Below are 23,926 nucleotides of genomic sequence, written 5' to 3'. Positions count from 1 at the left end.
TGATGCGTGATGTTACATTTAAGGCATTTGGAACATCAAAACTATTAAACAGATCTTAAGCTTCCTGGTAGGAGCTGAGAGCCCTGTCAAAGTTTGATAGCTCTTCCCATTCATCTGTTCCAAATGATTGTGAAACAGCTGGACGGCAATGGGAACAGAGGACTGGAGGACTCCCATGCAGTGAATACAGTGCAACTATTATTAAGATTTATTTGATGTTTTACATCACTGAGTTTTAGATGAGTAGTCATTAAAATCACAGGAAGAAGTTAAGTGACTTTGTTGTTCTCTTTGTAGCAACAGAATAGATTTGCTGCTTTGGAGTTTTATGCTATGTAGAAATACTGTTAACAAAGAAATGAAATACTTTAGACAGTTTTTTTAACACATATTCTCGATATAATATGATATTTCTTACTCTCTTCTTTGGATTCCAAGACTTACAAAAATGTAATACAAAACATAAAGGTAGGCAGTATAATAAATCATAATTTGGGAAGAAATATGTAGCAGGGAGTTTACGTTGGCTGCTCGGGGTGGATAATGCCTTTCTAAGTGAACATAAAGAGGCACTTAAGACTGCAAGAAGATTTACATGAAGAGCTTTTTAATTGCATGTTTTAAAAAGGAAGGACAAGACGCCAGTGGTGTCAGAGAGTATTCTAGCAAGATGTTTCAGAAGAATATTTCACAATTCCAGCACTTGAAGGTGGAAGTATTTAATCACACCTCCTGTTATGAAATATTTTATTATTCAAGTCAAAATTATAGATATGAATAAATATGAATGGAATTACATTTGGATGTAGCTAATCAACTTAGAAGATTTTTAGTTTGATAATGTCTTGAATAAAGATGTTTATTTGCTCAGACATGAGGTCAAAAGGGTAAATTCTAAATGTGTAGAGAAACCACAAATATATTCACATAGCTCAACATTTTTGATTTCCGTGCTTTTTTGATTTTGCTTTCAGTAAAATTCTCAGCCATATGTGTTATAGTAAATATGTTATTTTCTATTTAGGATTTTTTTTTTTAATTAAAGAGCATATAAGCAGCTCGGAAAACTGGATTTGTCACAGTTGTCATCAGACTAAATCTGCTTTCTGTTTTTCTGATGATTAAAAAAGTGATCGGTTCTATAATATTATGCCTGGTGTTTTGCATTTTATATTTGCCAGTACCTTCTCTTTTTCAATACCTGTTTCTTTACATACCAATGCTAAAAATATCTCTCTGTGTGAAGTGGCTGTAGTGAGTTTATTGCCCCGTGACGCCGGTTACACGCGCAGAGCGCAGCTGGTTGAAGTCTTGTCTTTGTGGTTCTTATGGTCGTCAGGAACCAAAATAGATACATACCCTTATGTCATAACGTTATACCTTGCAATTGGTACATCTTGTGCAATTCCTTCAGAGGGGATTTCCCATTCTTTCCTGTAAACTGAAACCTTTCATGTAAGAAGCAGTGTTTAGACATATTGTTTTGTAAAACTGACCTTATCAGAATTATACAGAGCTTCCCACTTTTCTGCAGGGGTGAAGGAATGCTTACCGCAAGTGGCATTAATATTTCAACTGGAGAAAGGGGATACTTTCAAAAAGAAGGGCTGGGTTTTTTTAAGTCTTAATATTTGATTTTTTTAACTGAACAAAAGCTATTGTATTTCCATGAAGACAGTATACTGAGTAGCATATGTGGTGTTAGACAACTCCCTCTTAGAGATGTAAGGAAACCCTTCTTAGTTTATTATCCATTATTGCAACAGCTTATAAAGAGGCTTGAGTATTTTGTAAGTTTTATTGATGTTGGAAAATGACTCATTGAAATGTCACAGAAATAGCCTTATAAAACTTTAGAAATATGTCTCATTGTTACGCCTTACTCCTCCCTTCTTTTCCACCTACCAACCTTCTGCCAGCCCACTACCCCACTTCATATGTATTATCATGCCAGAACATGACAAAACTCATACAAGACTTGCAAGATGAAAATTTTAGTACTTAAATTTAGGAAATACTGGAACTGGCATTGTTTTTTACTTGGTTTTGGGTACCCTCAAACCTGCTGTGGAGGGAGTCAAGAAATGCCAGAGAAACTCCTTTTCAGTGTGTTACTACACACAATTTAATCTACATGGAGTGATACAAAATGATTGAAAAAATAACATTCTGTTGAGCCCATATGTTATCAGCTGATTTGATTCATTTGGGTATGTGGTATCCCCTGCCACTAAGACACAGAAATAGCAGCAGAAGCAACAGTTTCTGATTCTCTTTTCTGACCAGCCACTAGTGAGAGATTTTTCCGGTGTTCTGGAATTTCAAGTTTAGTTTCAGACTCAAGGAAGAAATGCTGTGTTTGTCGGAACTCTCCTATTCCAGCCTTGGCTATTTCTCTGTTCCCTTTTCTGGATTTTCCTGATGTTCTTCAACCCAGCCCCTGCTTGTGCCTGTCACTCCCACCTCTTCTCCTTCAACCCAACTGCTATTATGTTTTTCATCTTACCATCCTCCATAATAATTGTGTACATTGTGTACATTGCTACAGTTCACACTTTTCCATTAGCTTTACAGCTCTCATATTTCGTCTTTTTTTGTGTGTTCATTTTGAAAATTGAACTGTATACATTCATCTGGTATTTTATTTGCACCGTTGTTGCAGTCTGATTCTTAAGGTTAAGACGAATTAGGGTCAGTGTGAGGATTGAAATGTATGATACAGTATAGTATATTTCAAGTGCAGAAATATTAAAAAGCCAGATTTCTTAGGTCAGCAGCTCCAGATGGATAAACACTGAGGGAAGGTTCTTTAAAAGCTGGTTAAATAACTGCAAATTGCTGTTGAGAAAATAGAGAAGCAGGACTGGGTGTCTGTTTCATTCCACTCCACCATTTTCCTGAAAAGGCTGAAAAGATTTCTTGCTGTCAAAAACTAGCTACGTGTGCTTAATTTGAAATTTCTAGTTATTTGCAGAATTTGAAGGTCAAATCTACATTTCTCAGAGGAGTTCAAGTCATACAATCAGTAGAAGAGCAGAGCTGACTGCGTTAACCTTGAATGTATTTGCCTTAGAGGACTTCAAGCAGATTGACTAAACTTTAATGACATGTATGACTTCATTGTGTCTTTGGAGAATACTGCTATTTTATAGTCTTTGTGGTAATGTCCTGCCCAAAAAAATAAGCACAAAGGGATTTGTTTTGTATTTGAGAAAATGTGGACTTCTGGAAAGTAAAGAAGGTCTTTTGGTAGCAGACTTTGTGTTCCTTCTGTGTAAATAATTGCATTCGTATGTGGGTAAAGAAGTACGTTTGTTGGAACATTTTGTATGAAGACAGGAAAATAACATGTGGTTAGATACTTTTGAGCTTGTAGATAACTAATGGTCTAATCTGAAGGCCAGTTTTAACATAAGGTTTCATTCAGTGCCTGAAATAACTAGCAATACCATTTCTTAGAAGAGATGCCGATTCACTGTTATGGCATTTACTGGCATAAACTGACCCAGTGTTCAGACATGTAAGTAGGTGTCCTGATTTCTTAGAAACGCTGAGGCCCAAGTGAAGGGAATTACACATAATGAGCACCTCAAGAATCAGGACATTTTTGTTCGGGTGCCTAAAAATCAGTTTGCAAATAATACATTCAACAAATTTCAAGGTGTTGGTCTTTCTTGTATATGTTTGCTATTTTTACAGGTACTTTTTCTTACAGGTTTTCTATTTATGAACTTTTCTTTATCTTCTGACTAGTGAATCTGTAGTCCACGTTTGCATGTCAAACAGTGACTATCATCTTTATTTTGCTTTTCCCATTAGTTTTGTCATCAGTTGAGAGAAGATGTTGAAAGACACAGATGTTGGCTTTGTCAAAGTGAGTTGTGTCTGCTGTGATCACAACAGGGGCAGAGACAGTTTGTTCAACTGGGTAGTGCAAATATTGATAACAGAGTTTTTAGCCCAGCTTGAGCTAATATGTCTGTGGAAAAAATAGAGTTATCAAAGACAACACTAATGTAGACATGACGAGAGGCAGGTAGGGGAAGAGGTGTAGGGGTTTGAGAGGAGAAGTAAGGCATGCTTTCTCCAGTGGTGTAAAACCAATATTCACTCACTAGATTCCCAGTCCTAAGAAGCGTAACAGGTACTTCTATGACTTTCCTGGAAGTAAGAGGCCATCATTGGAAAGGCTTCCCTGTCCTCTTGTCATCACCAGGCTCCAGAATAGCCCCTTGGTCTCATTGGTGGCCTTCTTCAAGATAGGCAGACCATGTGGTTTCTCTAATTCATATTTGGTGTTGGGCTCTAGAGAGCTTAAATAATTTTTACTTTCTTATTTTGTAGGCTGTGGTGCAAATCTGTCTGAACAGTAGATTCTGGCCTAAAAATTGTATTTCAGCCCTTTCTATGTTGATGTCATTGTTGAGATATGTGAAATGAGATGGGAGAGAGATGCGTTGAGATAGAGGAGCAAATGAAACAAAGGGAGGTTAGAAAAGGAAAGACAGACGTATGAACTGCAGATAATAGTTGAAGCTGTGTGAGTGGTTGAGGTCACTTACTGAAAAAAAGATAATGACAAAATGAAAGATATCTATTGTTTCTATGACACAGAAACCTTAAATCAGCAGAGTTCTGTAAATATAGTCTGTGAAAGGTTTAGTGTATTTTACAGGATACCTCTGAAGGATCTGTCATTATTTGCCTACTAATGAAGCAGCCTAAAAGGAGACAGTGATTAATCTTTTATATTGAATGTTTTATATATTTTGAATATGTAAAACACAGATAACCTGAAAAAGGGAAAAATATTTTTTAATAAGTATGTTCCAGTATTTGTAGTTGCAGAAAGGAAAAAAAGAGAATTGAATGAATTGGTCAGCACAGTTAAAAATGTTCACTAAAGCTCAGCAGCTGGATATTTTCTGCAATTAATTTCTAAGTAAGTGTGGTTCTGGATGATAAGCTTTTTTTGTTTTTTCCCCTCATCCTTTTTTTTTCATTGTAATGAACACAGACAATCTGCACTTTAAATAAGATTGCCATAGAAGACATGCTAAAAGAGAGATATGCCGTAGACTCTGTGGAGTCCGTTAAGGATTTAGATGCTGAAAGAGTGAGACTAAAAAGAAAGAGTGGCTGGGGAGACATTTGTAGATTTAGGTATATGTTTCTTAAAAAAACGACAAGACCACGTCATGTAGTAGAATGCCTAATACTGAGTTAGGTTCCTTCACATTATGTACAATGAATGAAGACAGAGCTTTAAGGGTAGGATTTAGAGCACGCAACAAGCTCAAGCTTCAGAATACTTGGAACACCTCAGTGATCTGGACTGCAACATGGAGATGAACCAGTGAGTCCTGTAGACACAGGTACCTTGCTCAGGGCTGCAGCTCGTTCTTGTGCCCTGCACTGTTCTGTGAGAGCCACCTCCATGTCTCCGGTGAGCAAACCAAGAGCCTGGACTGAGACACTGCATTTGCTTAGTTGGGTGTAGACCTTTGTCTTCCTCTTCTCTTCAAAAAGAGCAGGGGTGACAGCAGGAGACCAAGCAAAAAACAATGGTTTTGCTTTTTGTTGGTTAGGGCATGCAGCCAGTTGTTGGCACTGGTGCTGCTCTCAGGATGCCAAGGGCTGCATTTTACATTAGGCAGCATGTGCATATATACTAGAAATAACCTAGGGAGCTAAGCTCAAAACTTTCTCCCTCCCAGTTGAATGCTTTGCTCTTGGAGCTGCAAAATCACGCTCTGGATTTTTGGCTCTCGTTTGCAACCCGTTGCTCCAGCAGCACAGGGGTCCAGCTTCAGCAGAAGACATCAGAGCTGCCCCCTACTTTTTGCTTAGTAGGACTGAAAGCTATCCAAGAATAACTGGGGTTTTTTTCTGTCTTCTTACTTCATGAAAGAAAGGGTAAGAGTGGTGCCATTGCTTTCTCTTCCTGACGCATTTTGAAAGAAGCAATATTGTCTCCTATTGTTTTGAAAGGAGCTTTGAACTCCAGTGAAGCCTTAGAACTCTCAATCTCTGCTGGCAGGAGGCTTTTGCAGAATAAAGCACCAGACTTCCCAATATGAGAGATCTGAAATACTGTCATCAGCATGTGCTGTGTGATATCCTCAGCAGTTTCAAGGTCTGTGGCAGCTGTAGATCCCTTTGCCAGTTCACTGACTTGCCTGCAGCACTAGATAAGGTTCTTCAGCAACCAACTTGGTGCCCTCTCTGCCAGCGCAGTGACTGGCCACCTTTGGTGGAATGGCTTGTAAAAGAATCACTTTTAATTTACGCAGCAGGTACCCAAGCAAGGGATTAATAGGAAGTTATATAAAACATCAAGACTGACAAAGACAAAACATGATCTAAGTTGGTTTGTGTGTCTTTGGAGTCACAGCTTCTGAGGCAGAGCTACCTTTGGCCACAGGATTTTGGTAGTTGTCTCAGTCTATACCAATGATGACTATACATCTTCAATTAGCAATTTTGACTATTACAACAAAGAACCTTCCTGACCATCCTGTACTGAAGTTTCTTTATCAACTCTCCCAGCCCATGTGTGCATGCTGAGCATGACCCACATTGCAATTTGTGTCCCAAAAATTGATGTGCACCCTCAGAAAACTAGCAAATCCTTGTGAACTGTACTGCATGGCAGACTGGTGAGCCATTGCAACAAACAGTAATTATAGGCATGCTTGAAGCAAGACTTTCATAAAACTGAATGAAAAGTATGATTCATTTCACAGGAAGACCCACCCACCCATTCAGCCATTGACATGTATGTCGTCTTCTTTTGCTTCTTCTTTTTTTTTTAAGTTTCAAAGGGAAATAAAATGTCTGAAATAGAAGACCTGCCTGAACATATTCCTCTTCTGTATTTAAATCAATTTGTAAAATAATGTTTTGATTATAAGGTTTCTTAATTCCTCAAATGTTAATAACTCTCTGAATTTCCACCCATCTATTTGTGTACTAATCACAAGTATTGCTCAATGGATTAAATCTGATGTTGGCCTCTGATAAAGAAGTTTTCATCATTTCAACTCACATTTGAGTATAAGTTGGTTTAGGTTGGTTAAGTGCTCTAGCTCAAAAATTCTACAGAAAGTATTAGAGCCCTGCGTTATCTCAAGATAGTTAATTCATTTTGGAAAGAAATTAGTGATGTTGTCCTGCTAACTAAGATTTCAGTTAGAAACTTGTTTTTACAATGTTATAATGCTCAACCCATTTAAATTTTCAAGCATCCAATAACTAGATCTTTATGATGTTGCATATTAGAAAAGATGCCTGTGGCTACCTATGCCAAACAAGTTTACAGGATTAAAGCAAGATTGCAGTGGGGTGGTGCTAATGCTACTGGTTTATGCCAGTTTTAGTATGTTAGCACTAGATTTCTGTTCCTTTTTCAGGGTTTTAGATCAGTGTGAGCAGGATTCTAATTATGTTCTCCCAAATAGAATTTCCCCTGTGTCTTCAAAAGCCTTTTTGTATTATTTGGTATTTGTAATTGTATTTGATTTTTCATGCACGGCTACGCTTTGTCGAAGTGTTGATTAAATTCTAAATTTTGTATGATCAACAGACTAGACAAAATTCTTCTCAAGATGTTAGCCATGACAGCAGCCTGTGTGCAGAGGGATTTCCATTCTTCGGTGAGCTTAGGGACAACAAGATGACCATTCAACACAACTGAAAGGACTGCTGGTACTGCCCTTGTGGACCTGGTTATATGATCAAGATCATAATATAGACTTAAATTCCCTAGTTAAAAAACCCAACCAAGCAGCAAAACCCTCCAAACCACACTCCATTTGTGATTTTATTGGAAGAGGAGAAAGTCTTTCATAAGATCCTTAGAAATTCACACTTGCCTAAAATGAAAAGAGAGTGAAATAATGTGGATACTAAGATCTATTGCTGGGCCAGTATACGGACAGCAGAATGCGTAACTTATATGGCAACATATAATATTGTATATAGTCAATACTGATATTTCAAATGCAGCCTCAGTTTACCAAATCCAGCTGATCAAAACACCCAATTAGTCAAAGATGTAGTCTTGTCTCCAGAGTGAACTTTACTCTTGTGGAGACCTGATTAATATGCTTTGGAGACCTGTAATGAGGGAGACCTTAATTATTCAGATGCATCAGCTTGCAGAGGTGTTGGATGATCCCACATGAGCTGCTCAATCAGCATTCCAGAACATGTGCAACCTGCGTGTTTAATAGTGGTCATGGTTTGTTTTAAGTGTACACTTTAAGGTTAACCCCAAGATTTTCAGTAAAGCTTTTCGTTAGCTGAAGAGACCCCCTCTTCTATGCAGCTGAGTTTTAATGCTTATTTCACTTTCTATATGGAATGAAATATTATTAATCATGCGTATAGAGCCCTAAAAGCTCTGCCTCTTTACTGTATAAAGTTGCGTTCCCTGCCCCAGAATGCTTGTGATCCAAGATAAGTGAGACAAGACAATGAGAAAGCCATACAAGAAAAGGAGGGTGTGGAGTGAAACAAGAGACAGATAAGATGGAAAAAAAAAGAACCTGGCAGATAGGACTCCTGCAGGAGAAGGTTCTGGGAATGCTTTACCTGTGAGGACCTTCGGGTTGCGGGTGGTGGGACTTGATGGAGCTGCCCTCTTCCCGTCTACCTGGGTAGCACTGCCCACCTCAGTTGTCAGCTTTGCTTCTTTTCCCCTGAGCATCCCTTTGCTGTTTCTTGTGCCTTTCCAGAAGGAAAGGAGCCCTGTAAAATAAATTTGCCTTCCGTCAAAACCCCCCTTTAATGATTTCCGTTGTAGAAACACTAGTAATCCCTGAACCAGTACTAAGCTAAAGCTAATAATATCTTTTTATTGATTAAAAGAAACTATACAAATGCTCCATAAGTAGAAGCTGTACGCACAGCTAATCTGTAGAAACAAACATGCTGCTTGTACACCATCTCTCTCACTCCACCATCTGTTTGCTTCACAGAGCTATCATGTTTTGTCTTTAGTGAAGTGTTCCTTGGCTTTTCTAGATAAAGTTGTTTTTAAATTTACACAGCTTTGCAGCTGGACATGTAAATTTGCAGCAGTGGAAATTATGAAGAGGAAAAGTGGAAGGTACATTTGACAGAGAAGTAAGATACTGTTCTGAGCCCAAGAGAAACACGCCCCAAAGTAGGCAGCGGATTCGAAAATAGCACTAAAGAGGTACAAGAAGACTGTAAAGTGGAAAGAGGAAAGACAGACGTTTTTCTACTTTTGGCAGGAAACTGGGAATAATGAACCCAGCAGCTCCTTTTTATGAAATCTCCAGCTGTTAGCATGAACCAGAATTTCTATTTCTGTCCACCAAGTAGCTTTCTGTCTGAGGAAAACTGGGCAGAATTCCCATCGGATCTTAGCAGTGAGATTCCCAGTGTACAACAAAGTGAACTCGGAAGCCCCCTGTGATCACAAGCAGCGTATCAGGGTCAGAGAGCTGAGGAAATAACCTGCTTCTCCTTTTGAAGAGATCTTCTAACTTACCAACCTGCGTAGTTTTTTACAGGAAACTAGGCTAAAGCTTTTGATGACAGAAAATATGAATAGAAATACTAACCTATTATTCTGCCTTTGACAAAATAATGCCACATCTAGGTTGTAGTGAAGTGCGTTGGGCTAAAAGCAGCTGCTACAGACACCTCCTCTAGCTTTGGCTTGGTTTTCCACCTTTGTTATAATTTTCTATATTTTTTTCTGTTGTTCTTGAGATGGTTGTAGTAGTTCACCAACAAAGACTTGTCAGGAGAGATGCTTATGGATGTCACCAGAGCCAGGGAAAATACAGAGAATTTGGATGCTCCAGAAAGAACTGGTGGACTGCTGAAAATAGTGCATCTTAGGTGTTCCACAGGAACAGCAAGAGAGGTACTGAAGCAACCACATATACATGCAAAGTAAATAGTTTGCTCTGCCACTGCATTAGCAAGGAAACCACTTCAAACAACTCTCTCTACCTAGGGAAAAATGTAGTAATAATAAGCAATAGCATAAGTCTCCACTCCTTGCCCCAGAGGTTGTCTACTAATCCTTAGGAGCCTTTGCACTCTGCAGGCTTCCTTTTTCTATCCTCATTTGTCACTGGAAAAATATTTGTATGGGACAGAGGCATAGTGCAAGTTGAAAAAAAATATTATTAGAGAAAAATGAACAGTTCTCCAATTAATCCCTTTATGTACAAGAAGTAAACAACAATTTATCTTCTCAAAGGAAAACAGAAGCTGGTTGAAGAAGTTCGAAATCCCTTCTTCTTATGAGTCCCTGGTAGCCCATTGTGCTCTGATACTTGTGAAAGGAAACAGAATGCACTTGTGAGGGTTTTCTTTTCTTTCATTTCAAAAGCATTCTCTGGTTTGAGATCTCCCCATAGCTAATTAAAACAGCACAGAGCGACATTAGTTATGCACCAGAGTGGGAGTCAGAAGATGCGAGTTCGGTTCCCAGCCCTGCCACCGACTTCCTGGGTGACCTTGGGTGAGCCTCTTGATGTAGATTTTCAAAAGACCTCTGGGCCAAATTTTCATATTGAAGTTTGATTTTCAAAGGAGCCCAATATCTAGTGATTTCCATGATGTTGTTTATGGCCAGAATTTCAAGCGAGCTCAGCAACAAATATGCTGAGCTCATTTGAAAATCAGGCCCTTAATCTTTTTCTACCTCAGTTTCCCATCTCTGACAGTGTTGGTAAGATATTTTCCTTGTCTGTCCTGATTGTTTAGACTGGAGCTCTGCAATGCAAGATTTTTTTTTCATGAATGTATATAGTGTCTTGTACAATCTTGTTTGATCTCTATTATGGTTTTTAGGCATTAATGATTTTTACACCAGGGATCTGTTTCAGAAAAAAAGAAACTGTAATCAGAAGAAAGCTTAATTATTGTGTTGTTTCTTGCATCTGGATGAAGATCTATGTTAATTTCTTTAGTTTGCTTGGGAGAATGTCATCTGGAGAACATCAAAAGCTGTATTTAAAGTCAGCATATATATGTTAACTGATTTCTCTTGTCCACTAGGGACAGTTAATCTATCAGAGAAGCAGGTTTGATCAGTTTGGCATGATTTGATCTGGGAAAAAACATACTGACTACCTCTTACTACCGTGTCATCCTTTAGCTGCCTACAGCTGAACTGTTTAATAATTTGCTGAAGAATCTTTTCAGGCGCTGAGCAGTGTGGGGTTCCATACACCTTCCTGCCCCTTGTGGTAAATCGTAGAATCATAGAATAGTTTGGGTTAGAAGGGACCGCCAAAGCTCATCCAGTCCAACCCCCTGCAATGAGCAGGGACATCTTCACCCAGATCAGATTGCTCAGAGCCCCATCCAGCCTGGCCTTGAATGTCTTCAGGGATGGGGCATCCACCACCTCTCTGGGCAACCTGGGACAGTGTTTCACCACCCTCATTGTAAAAATAATGTGATGCTGTTTGTAGTTCCTACTGCTCCAGCTCTGTTTGCACTTTTCCCACACTGCTTGCATGTTCTTGCAACACCTCAGAGCAGCATAACATTCTCTGTTGGCAAAGGTATAGAGTGCTGCTTTGCTTCATAAGTGCTGTTTGCTTCCTGGGACCCACTACAACCCATTCCTGAAATTCCAGATCAGTATTGTCAGTGATAATCGAGCTCCTGGTTTCAAGCTCTGTGCTGTACAAGCCAGGGGCCAAATGTAGTAACCCAGGAATGCATGATTGCAAAGACTGTCACTTCCCAAGGAACTCTGCCTACTGCTAAATGGCTGCCCTTTCCACATACCTGTGGGTGTCACTAACACGGTGACTCTTCCCTCTTGGGTTTGTCACATCTGGGTGGACAGCACCTCAAGCAGCTGAAAGTTTTGAAGTGATCATTTCCTATGTTTACAAAATCAGCATGCAACTCACTGTTGTCTTCCTGATTCCCCTCTACTCCCTGGCTAGAATTATTTATTATTCAAGTATGTGCCCTCTGAAGAGCCCTTTTGATACTTCATATGTTTTCTTCTACATGAAATGGGATGCTGTACATGATCAGCTTTGCAATGAGAAAACTAGCAGGACACTAGAAAGTGCAGTTTTTCCGTGAAGGCCGAGTGTGTTTTGTCATGGGGAGAGCTTAACTGTGTCATTTGTCTGCGACTAGCATTTTGTATGGCTGCATTTTTTAAGGATATAGTCCCTTTACGGTCTTTACTAAAAGTGCTTTTCAGCTTCTTAATAGAACAAATAATTTCCTAAATTGTGTTACATGTTCTAGTATTGCTGTGAGCACCATATCAAGGTAGTACCTGATCCTGAAGAGCTGTAACTGCCAGTGCTGGGATCTGCAAATAAAAACTTGGAATCAGGGAAATGTTATGAATGGTTTGTCAAGAGACCTTTGAAAATCAGCTGGTCCAACCCCCTGCCATGGGCAGGAACATCGTCCACTAGATCAGGTTCCTCAGAGCCCCATCCAACGCTTCCAGGGATGGGGCATCCACAGCTTCTCTGTTCCAGTCTCTCACCACCCCAATAGTAATGGATGTTTTCCTCATTCTCAATCTGAATCTACCCTATTTCTGTTTAAAGCCATTTCCCCTTGTCCTGTCACTGCATGCCCTGGTAAAAAGTCTTTCTCCATCTTTCTGATGATCCTCCTTTATATATTGATTCTGTCTTTAAATGTTTTTCATTCCCTCCAGTCACTGAACCAAATTCCCACATATTTTGACTAGCTGTAGCCAAATGTGCAGAAAAGAAGTAATCTTAATTACCTGTACAAACCAGAGGGTCTCAGTTACACTGACCTAACCTAAATTCTGAGTTGGGCGACTGCTTGATTTCTGAATGTGAAAGGAGCATTGACAAAACCCTTATCTGCATTGTTTTGAAATGGTCATTCCTTAGTGTAGCTCTGTGGTATTCAGTTTTGTTTTCCTTCCTTAATTAGTGCAGTTTGATTGTTTCACTTATATTAATCTTAGTTGATTTTGAGATACAAACATCTTGATTTTTCTCAGTAGGGACTGTGTGTGTTTCTGCAAGAGCTGATGTGCCAGCCAAAGAGCATAAGGGAAGTTAATAGTTCTTAAGAGGACAACTACAAGGTTACTCCATCCTGCTAGTAAAACTATAAGATTGAAATAGCGAGCGTAACATTAACTGCTTTGCTAGAAAGATGAAGACTGTGCAGAACACCATGTGATTTAGCAATATGCTCATTCTCCTTATTATGAAGCACAAGTGACACTGCAACTGCTGTCCCATCAGTTCAAAATAAGCATCCATTGCTCTGCTTGTCCTTCTGAGTCGTTCTTGTTTCAGTTGCTGTGTGCATCTGTGCTGAGGGTGTTCGAGTCCTTTCTCTGTCCCACTTTACCCTGTTAAACCTGATCTGGAGAGGAAAGCGTAGATGTAGAGAGACTTTGAGGGTTTAAAAGACATGGCCTCATGCTTGACCTTAGTTAAGCCTCTTACAGTCTTCCCAGCACATTTGCCATAAAGCACAGTCATTCCACATTGCCTATTGTCTGCACCGTGCAATAATGTCAAGGTGAAGTCTGAAATGCATGTGCTGCCATGTAAATTACACCTATAGAATGGTTTTCTGATGCATGCAGCATTAAAGAAGATGCTCTCTGCCACTTATACTCCTGGCAAATGAGAATCTGCAGAAAGACATTTAAAATAGTATTGATCAGATTTAAAATTAACTACTAATTACCATCAGAAGCTACTAGGTTGCTGCAGTTATAATCCACGAGTATTTTTAGCTCAGGGCTTTAGCATTAGATTTTTTTTACCGACTGCCATTCAAGAAGCTTAATCTTACATCACAGGACGGGCTGAGAAAAATAACTGCTCAGCTGTTCCCAGCTGATGATGGCGTTATGTTTAGCTGCACAAGCCCCCTGTGACATTGTTTTGGAGGATGCTGTATAAATTGGGATTAGCAACATTTTTTATTATTTTTAGGGAACAGGTTATCGAGGATTATTATAGTGAAGATCTGCTCAGTGTGCAGAGTGCCTTAGAACACACACATGCCATATGTCACTCAGCCTTAACCTAAGTGAAAACCTTGCGTTGTTACAGTTGAGCAATGGCACATCTGTAAGTTCCTCTTAAAAAACAACAACTGTTTTATTTCTTGTTTCAGTATGATATTAAATGTTCTTTTTTTTTTTCATTTTCTCATGTAGTTTAGCAAAGACGCATTATTTTATAAATACGACTTAACAGAAAATGATAATGTGTTCTTCAGTGGAAGTGTTAGTTTTCTCAAAATAAACAACCAGATATTGTGCAATTACTAGGAGATACTGGTTTCTGTATTGTATTTTTTGCTTTTAGCATGGAACTGATGCGTTCACTAAGAATGTATTTGGAAGCCTTCGTCAGTCTGGGGGAAGGCAGTGTGGTCTAATGGGACAGACAATGGTCTAGCACACAGATGTGCTGGTGGCTCTGCATGTATTCCCACCCTGTGCCCCAGTTTTCCACCAGTCAAATGGTCACAGGAGTAAAACTGTCGTTTTTATAGCACTTTGTGTTCAAGAGAAGAAGAAACCAGGTGTTATTAATTCCCCAAATCATAGAATCATAGAACAGTTTGGGTTGGAAGGGACCTTTAAAGATGATTCCTTGATTTAGGAATATTCCTCTTCTGAGGAGGTTTTTGGGGCTGCGGGCTGGTGCCCACAGGCAGGAGCAGAGCGGGAGGTGCCACCCCAAGCAGGTGCCCAGAGTGGTGGCCGCAGCAGGGACAAGCTCCGAGATGGCGCTGGAGTCATGACCGTGACACGCAGACAGCTGAGCCTTCTTGCCCATCCCCGAGGCCATTTCAGCAGAGGCATTTCAGGCAGTGGAAAGCTGCGGAATTCAGAATAACCGGAGTGGTAAAGTTTATATACATAAAATACAGAAGAAATTCATTTCTATAGAAAAAAGCCTGGGAAATGAACGCAACTTCTTTCGTTATACATCTTATTAATATAACTCAAATAAGTTATGTGGATATATATAGTGCTTCACTGCACACTGAATTGGAATAACTTGACGTTATGTATTTCTAAATGAAGTAAATTAATTTTTGAAGTAGTTGTGAGCTTTAGAAAGCACTCCAAAGGTGTGAAATGCATCACTAAGAGAAGAATTGCAAATGTTGCTCTCTTCATTAATATTAATTTTGAAATAAAATCTCTCGCCTAAAAGTTTATTTCAAGTCTTTCAACGCTGGGCATTAGAGGGTGTAGAAAATAATATTTTGTCCCCATCATTTCAGTTTAATGTATTTGTACTCATGTCTTTATTCAAGAGCGATATAGTACATCTGTGTTTTCCTGGTAAAGAGAGGCAGATCTGTCCCTCCAGCCTCCTTGGGGTAAAGGAGGCAGTGGAGCTGTTTTGCTGTCCTACAAACCTGCTGATGTCCAAAGGTGAGATATTGCTCTTTCCTGCGCCCTCGCTGCAGTGTCAGGCAGCTGCTGAGTCAGTGCCAATCGTCAAATCAACAGGTTAATATTCAGAGATTACAGCTTCTAGGCCTCTCACCCTGTACCTTATAAATAATCCTGCCTGTGCCCCAACACATGGCAACCTCCACGTGTCTGTATTCACCATGCTCCTGACACCGGGGCTCACTTGTTTTGGTGACATTTAAAGGTATTTTTCAACAGAGCTGCTTAGGAATGGAATACAGTGAAGTCTTTTGCGGAAAGTCTTGTGAGGAGAACGTGAAGAGACAGATTGAAATGATAATCATGATGATAATCTTTTAAGGGTGTGATCATTTGGGCTCACTAGGGGCTCTGTGCTCACTGGTTCCATAGCAGCCTGTTGGATGGGCTGCTGGGGAGCGACGCTGCCTGGTCCCCTTGCCTGATCGCTGCTCTTTTCATTTTCTGTCCCTCTGTTACCCTGGAACAGTTCTGTCCAGGAGTGTTTCCTAGTAGAAGTTTGTTCCACCTGAAAATCTGTCACCAGCTCAGCTTTTCAGAAGTGAGTGACTACAAGAATGCACAAATGACATTTGAAATGGGCAAAGCGACCTCCAACTCTATAGTTACAAGAAACATGATGTTACTTTTCGTTCAGGGGTGTCATAGACATGATTTCTGCTTGTGAGCTAGTATGTAGAGCATACTTGGCATGGACTGTTCTGAGAAAATTGGAATTAAATTTGCAGAACAAACCATCCAAGGACTTCTAAGGACTCATGCAGAAACGAACGTGGCTCCAAATTGCTCCCAGTACCAACAGCTTTCCTCTCACTGCTCCTGTCCAGCATTAACAGTGCCTCGCTCAAGTCCGCTGTGGAAGTGGAGAAGGCTAAACAGCCAACAGGCACTCCTGGTGCAGAATGAGAGTCTCCACACAGCGAGTTAAAGCCAAGCGGCTAATGCGTTCTGCATTCACACCCTCGCTTATTTTGCAACAGCTTCCCTGTGTAGGCAAGCCCTGCATGTTCATGTCATTTGATGGTTAGCATTGCATCAGTGACATTCCAGATTCTGACCACAATGTTAGTAATGGAAAGTGGTTCATCTTCTCATGAACTGGTAGGGTTTTTTTTTTTTCTTTCTGATTGCATCTTTTGCAACTTTTTCTTTCATGTGTCTGGAGCGAATTTATTCATTTTTTAAATGTGTATGATATTCTTCTAATCTCTGATATATGAAGTGATGTTCTCTAACCATGGAAATTGCCTTTATACAGTATACTGTGTGAATCAGTGATTGTTCAGCTTTTTTTCTTCTGAAGAGCAGGAGAAAAACCAAGTAATAAAAACTTTCTTTACATATATTTGCAATTTAGTAGCTTGTGTCTGATATATTTTTTCCTCATAAGATATTCCAGGGTTTGTCTTGCTTTGCTCATACTGTGGCGTCCCGAACACTTTTGCTCTATTGTCACATGCCCAGTGTGCTTTCATGTAGACCTCGAGTTTCCCGGTCATTTAAGTAGTCTGTTTATCAGTTAGGTTTATTTTCAGCAAGCCTTTGGTGTTTAATTCACTTACTAAGTTTACACCCATTGTGGGTGATGATAGTTAAGATGGAAGAACATGGCCTTCTTAGATTTTCCAGAAACAGTGAGTTCTCTGAGCTTACTGATGAGCCTTCGTGGCATCTTTTTAGGTAAGCTTCATCTTCCCCAGGAGCTTCTTCAGATCTAGTCCAGACTGCAGTGATGAGGAAACTGCTGTTTGAAATGTCATCCATGGACTTTGAAGTGTGGATTTCTCATGTTTGCAATAACAGAGGGAGCAAGAAAACCACCTCTATATGTTTGCCTACCAAACTGTCGGAGTTGTGTGGTTTATAATCAAAGATATCCTTCATGTTCACGTTTCTAGGGACACAGCTCCCACTGCACAACAGTCTGAATTTCCCCAAATCTAAAGGGAAAGATGATGTCTTACTTCCCACTTCAAAGAGTTTATGAGTTAAAGGTTTCACAGGGCACCTCTGGAGTGTTTGTTTGTTTGTTTGTTTGTTTTTTTCTCCTAGGTGGGATTTGTAGTCACATTTTATTTATTAATACATTAAATGGCTAAGTGTATCTAGCTTCAAGTGTCTTTCCATCTCCTTCACTTACATTTCTGTAACAAGTGCCCCATAACGTTTCAATCAAATCCTAAGGTCATTCTGGAAGACTCACATCAACCACTTTTCCAGTCAAAGGATAAAATGGGAACACTATTTCCATTTGCAATAGTGTATTCTAAAAGGCCTGTAGCCTAGTGAGACAAATACTGTAAAATATGCAAGTGCTGTGAATTTGATGGTATTAAAGCAGTTTTTAGAGGATGGTTACTTAGTGCAGGTTACTGTCCTTTCCTTCCCCACTCTTATTATGTAAAGGAACTAACAATTTGCTAATTTGTTCACCTAATTTGCTTTTCACACTCCAAGAAAGTCAGAATGGCTTATATTTACAGGATTGTCATTTTATTTTGGATAGACTGAATGCGTGCTTATGTACTTCTTATACAAGTATGTCTAAAACAGGGCCCGTACAAGGGACTTGTTAGTAAATTACCAGCAAATTGCTTGGCCTGGGCAGGAGCAAGTAAATTTGCAATTGCAATCTGGAGCAACATGTCAGAGGCCACCTTCCTTAGATCAACTGGTGTATTGCAACACCAGCAAGTAATCAAATTGTAATGTACTTTAATGTAAAGCCTAGTTTGCCTTGGTTGGCAAATTGAACTATCGCATGCCTCTGGCAAGAGCAGAAAGCCTTTGAACTGTTTGACTGCAGCTGTAACTTGCACACCTTATTTTCCCTCTTAAAAATCAAATTAAACTGTAACCTGCAGCCTCTGCGGTAAATTTCAAGGAAAATTAAACTGTTGCTAACCTTTCTAGCAAAGATAACTGTCTCTAATCAAGCTGAAAAGTCCAGGCCCAAATTCCCCTCTCCAAGTTTAGACAAATTCATTGAAGGAAAACTCCAGGGCTTATTAAGTACAAAGATACTACTTCTGACTCAAGAAGTCCTTGGCCACAAATTGCTAGAGACTGGGAAAGTTTGCCAGGAAGGTATTAGTCTGTGCTTCCCCTCTTCTTTCACTCCTCCTACAGCATTTACTGCAGACCCATCTCCAGGGCAGGACTCTGGACAGTTGTTCTGGTCGGCTTCTCCGGTCTGCAGTCTAACCCAAACTCAGAGCACTAATGCATGTGCTCACCAGCTCTTAAGCGTTGCCCATGGTGGTCTCAGCAGTGCGTCTCATGGAAAGCAGTGTTTGGGTTCGTTCCCTCCTTTAGACTTGGCCTTGGATCTTCTTCAGCCCATGCTGGCAGTGCCCCAGACTCCTTCTGTCTCTTAGAATACAACTCTTGGATGTGGCCATGTCCTTCACCTCCCTCACCTTTCATCATTTTCTGTGTCCTGCTGGCAGGAGCACTTGGTATTTGACTTGCCCTCATCACATTCATGGGTTTTTTGGAGCTCTCAGAGGTAGAATTTTTCCCAGGCTGGATGAGTTGCTGTTATTTCTATAGAATCAGCAGGACAATAGACCCTCTTGGGAGCCAAGACCTTGTCTGTCTAGTGGCTCAGGCTTATAAAGACTCAATCCTGCAGGCTTAACGTTACCCTTTGATTTCCGGGATTAGCGTCTGACTGGTGACAGGTGAGAAGGCAGAACAGCACAGCACACAAGGAAAGAAATCAATTAAGTTTACATTGCAACATCTGCTCACTCAGAGCCAGGTTAGAGAAACAAGAATTGGGTAGACAGGGGATATCATGGGCACTGGAAGCAGCGAGCAGACAGCACTCTGTCTGTCACAGAAGTGACAATGACAACAGAGAGGATCTTTCCTCTAACGTTTTTTTAAAATGTATACTATCCATGCCTAATATAATTCACAATGTAGCAGTTAAAGTCTCCACACCATGGTTTTCTTATTTTTAAAATTTGGCTTTCAAGTTCTCAGTCTCCCTCAGCAGAGTAGGTAAAAACTGAGCTAAGGCATATTAGTCACATTTTTATCAAGAGATGAAAGTGATAGAGATATAAAGTACTACCAGCTTTTAATTAAAATTGAATAAGGAAAAAACAGTTGGCAGTTGCAAAATTCATTATGATGTGTTACCAAAAATAGATACCTTTATGAGAATGCAGTTATATTACAAGAGTGGGCACTAATTAGCCATAAACATTATTGCTGAGATAGCCAGATAGAAAATGTGTTACTAATACTCATAACAGGTTTCAATTGGCTGGAATGGAAAAGTAGAAACTCTTAAGGCTCTTAAAATGTAATCTCTCAGACTACCAAAATAGATGTATGTACTTCTGTTACATAAGGCAACATCTGAATTTCAGTAACAATAAGTTACTGTTTTCTGCATCTGGTTTTAATTTCCAGAGAAAACTCAATTTTACAAAAATGTAACCTGACTTAGCTGAAATATGTAGGACCTTGTGTTTTTATTTCTTCTTCCTATAGAACAGTCAGACTTGCAGGTTAGAACCTCCAAAATTTTATGCATTTCAGTTGGTAAAAAATCCCTTTGGCCTCAATAAAAACATCTTCCAATATGAGTTTACAGGTGTAGGTTTACAGTTTAGAGCATCTTACTGACCAGATTGGGATGTATGTGTGTCTCTGCATAACCTCCGCAAAATTTACTGTAACTGAAAAAAGTTCTTTTCCTCTCCCCTCCTGTAATCTAAACATCAAGCAAGAACAACAAATCTGTGGGTGGTTTATCTGATTTATGCTAATTTGCTATTGACATGTTTGAAGTATCACTTGCATCATCACAGTCTTCCATATTTATAACTAAAAATACTAGCTGCTTATGAAAAGGAAATATTTTAAATAATTATTCATTTATGCTGTGATAACCTCTTGAAACCAGGGCCCCGGTCTGATAGACTGCGTACAAAATTGTTGCAAATGAAGTGCAACCTAAGTGTTTAAGATAAGCTTGCACCAAGAGGACAATTTGAATTCAGGAAGATTAATTTATCCCATCTACAAGGAGTGGGTCTCAGCTCATGGAATTTCAACCACTAAACATGAGGCATCTAAGTCAACCTCCAAAGCCAGTACAAGTAAGAGGTAAACCCAGCCTATGATTTAGTCCACATAATTTAGAGACCTGAGACCTTCAGGGGAGACTCAACACCAGTACCCAAGCTTCAGCTCGTATTTTCAAACTTGGATGCTTCAACATAGTCTCCTAAATTCTTGTGTTGGTACCTAAGTGAGCACACAGAGTTGAAGTGGTGAGTCCTTAGCAAAGTCAGAAGGTGCTACACAAGGTGAATATTCTTCCAGAAGAGGCCACTTGCATACCTGACATGGAGTGCTGAGCTTTAAAAGTAAAATCACAGGCACAAGCCCCACATTTTAAAACTTCACCCAGCTTCTTTGGTATCTACATATTATTGATACAAAAGAAATCAACCTTTGTAATCAGTCGCCTGTCCTAGATCTTGCTAATACTGCTGCGTTCTGACTTCACTGCCCAACATGATGTGCTGGTACACTGGACCTACATGCCAAGTTCTTGAGTTGAAACAAAGTACAACATAGAAAAATGTGAATTTCCAGATGTTTTCAGCAGGAAAGATTAAAGCTGCAGGATGTTGAAATTTGCAGATACATGAATTTAAGGCAATTCTGCGTCGGTATGGTATTTAAATAAGGCAGCCCATGCCAAAGCTGGCACCTACCATTATTTGGAATACTCTTTAGCCTTGCTGTCTCAGTGGGATTTCAGCCATTGCTTTGTATTTCAAGACCTTCACTAAACCCCCACTTTTCCTCAGAAAGTTGTATTTTCTTCAAAACACTGTGTTTGTTATAGAATAAACCTTGTATGTGATCAGTGTAAGAATGTGTGACAGGTTTTCTCTTCCGAAAACTGATAACTGATGCAAGTCTTTTTCTGATGTCTATACCGTTGCAGTTTTGGAATTTACAGTTAAATTGTGTCTACTTTTTCCTTCGGATTTGCAAGTATTTGCTTTTGTTATGGGGTTCAGTATCTGATAAATGTGCATTAATACTCTTGGAGATTAAAGCCTTAAAATTATTATTGACGTTGGACATTTGAGCTCCTTTTCTCCTTGCATCCATACCCTATTGATTGAGTGAAGCCTTACTAACAGAAACAGAAACACCCTTGATGCTCGCTGAGTATTGCCTAAGTATTTGCAGCAGTACCGAGGTCAGAAACATTCCTGAATGCTTGGAAAACTCCTGGTGTATTGGCATGGAGAGAAGGCCAGTCTCGGTTAAGAAGGAAGGAAATAGATGCAAATAAAACCGGCATACTGAGAGGTGCTGCGGTGGAGCGGTGGCTGCAGCAGGGATGCTGAGAGCAGCTCATGCAGGGATGTGCTGGCTCACAGGGCAGCGTGCGTGGTCTAGGCTGGGTGTGAGAGGTGATGTCTGCTTTATCAGCCGGAAGGTGATGGGGTTCTACAGGCATGCAGGACCGACCATAAGTGAGGAAACACTGGTCCTTAACAGATGGGGAAGGCTCAATACCAGGGATGCAAAAATGCAAAGACTGGCTGATAGGGTGCAATAGCAGCAAAGAGAACCAAGGCTGAGGCTTTGTAGAAGGTAAATAATGAAGTAACTAAAAACCCTCTGTCTTGTGTTTCTCACTGCCCTCTTGGCAGCCAAAGCCAACACACGCCATGGAAAGATTTCATCTTTTCTGAACAATCTGGTCATAGAATCATAGAATGTCCTGAGTTGGAAGGGACCCCCAAGGATCATCGAGTCCAGCTCCTGTCCCTGCACAGGACAACCCCACAGTTCATACCATGTGTCCAAGGATGTTGTCCAGTCTCTTCTTGAACTCTGTCAGGGTTGGGGCTGTGACACCACCCTGGGGAGCCTGTTCCAGTGTCCAGCACCCTCTGGGTGAAGAACCTTTTACTAATGTTCAACCTAAATCTCCTCTGGCACATCTTCCTGCCATTTCCTCAGGTTCTATTGTTGGTCGACAGTGAGAAGAGATCGGTGCCTGCCCCTTCTCCTCCCCTTGTGAGGAAGCTGTAGCCACCATGAAGTCTCCCCTCAATCTCTTCTTCTCCAGGCTGAACAAACCAAGTGACTTCAGCCGCTTCTCATATGCCTTCAACTCCAAACTCTTCACCAACTTGGTAGCCCTCTTCTGGACACTCTCTAGCAGCTTAATATCTTTTCTATCCTGTGTCACCCAGACCTGCACACAGTGCTCCAGGTGAGGCCGCACCAGTGCAGAGCAGAGCGGGTCAATCACCTCCCTGCCCAGCTGGCAATACTGTGCTGGGTGCACCCAGGACACGGTTGACCCTCTTGGCTGCCACAACACGCTGTTGGCTCATGTTCAACTTGCCGTCGACCAGAACCCCAAGATCCCTCTATGCAGAGCTGCTCTCCAGCATCTCTGGGATTGGAAGGGACCTCAAAAGATCATCTAGTCCATCTCGTCCCCTAGTCTGTATGTACAGCCAGGGTTGCCATGTCCCAGGTGCTACATTGCAATGTAGCTTCTGCAGCTAGAGAGAAAAATTCAGTCTGGGACACCTTGAGGACTCACCTTGGGGAACTGCTGCAAAAACATTGCAGAACTACCCCAAAGGAATGGAAAGTTACGGCAGGTGTTAAGTTTGCTATTGTCACCAGATAAGATTTAAAGATAAACAAATGCATTCAACTAAAAGCCTAGATTCACAATAACAGAACAAAATCAGGAAAAGATAAAATAACATGTATACATTTATTAAGGTTATACATAGCAATAAGTAGTCCCCTTGGCTGCCCCAGTACGTCAGCTCTTGACTCTGGCTAATGAGTTTCTGCATGGATCCCTGGGCTGGCATCCCCTGGCACCTAGAGCTGCTTACACCTTGTTGTCTTCTTCTGGTGGAGGTGGGGACCCGCATCTTCTCTAGCTCAAGGTGGATTTCTTACAGTTTTCCTGCTTCACATTCCCTGGCATTGGGCTGTGAGATTTCAGTATTTTGTTCTGACTCTCCTTCTTAAGGTCACTTCAATAATGTTTCTGTTGTCAGTCTCAAATAACACTTTCCTGGCTTTTATTTTTCAGTAATTATAGTATTTTTAAAATACAGTGGCATGACTTTACAAATGATGCATTATGGTAAACAGTACAAATTCCTTTTAAAGTATATACTGTGTATACAGGCTATATAGCAAGCCCATTTATGGCATTTAAACACGAACTGATCTTGAGGGTAGGACTGCCAAATCTGCAAAAGACCTCATCCTTTGTTAGGTTTTGTTGACTCATCCACTTGTCACTGTTTTTTGGTGAACCTGAACAGAGAATACCAAAAGCTTTGCATAGATTCAGGCCAGCTTGCTTTCCCTACCAGCCCTCCTTTCTAGCTATATATAGTTGCACACACACAAAAAGTGCTTGCTATTTAAAAATTCACATTTTCT

The 23,926-nt window shown here is 40.3% G+C and overlaps 1 protein-coding gene across 2 annotated transcripts in view; it reads left to right on the top strand.

The window, feature by feature from the left end:
• NSMCE2 (NSE2 (MMS21) homolog, SMC5-SMC6 complex SUMO ligase) overlaps positions 1-23,926 on the top strand; it is a 130,591-nt gene that overhangs the window by 102,287 nt on the left and 4,378 nt on the right. The window lies entirely within an intron of this gene.

This window comes from Streptopelia decaocto (genome assembly GCF_964273445.1).
Source record: "Streptopelia decaocto genome assembly, chromosome: 2".
Lineage (NCBI taxonomy): Eukaryota > Metazoa > Chordata > Aves > Columbiformes > Columbidae > Streptopelia > Streptopelia decaocto.
The sequence above is the reverse complement of the archived record's forward strand: the minus strand, read 5'-3'. Positions and strand labels throughout refer to the sequence as shown.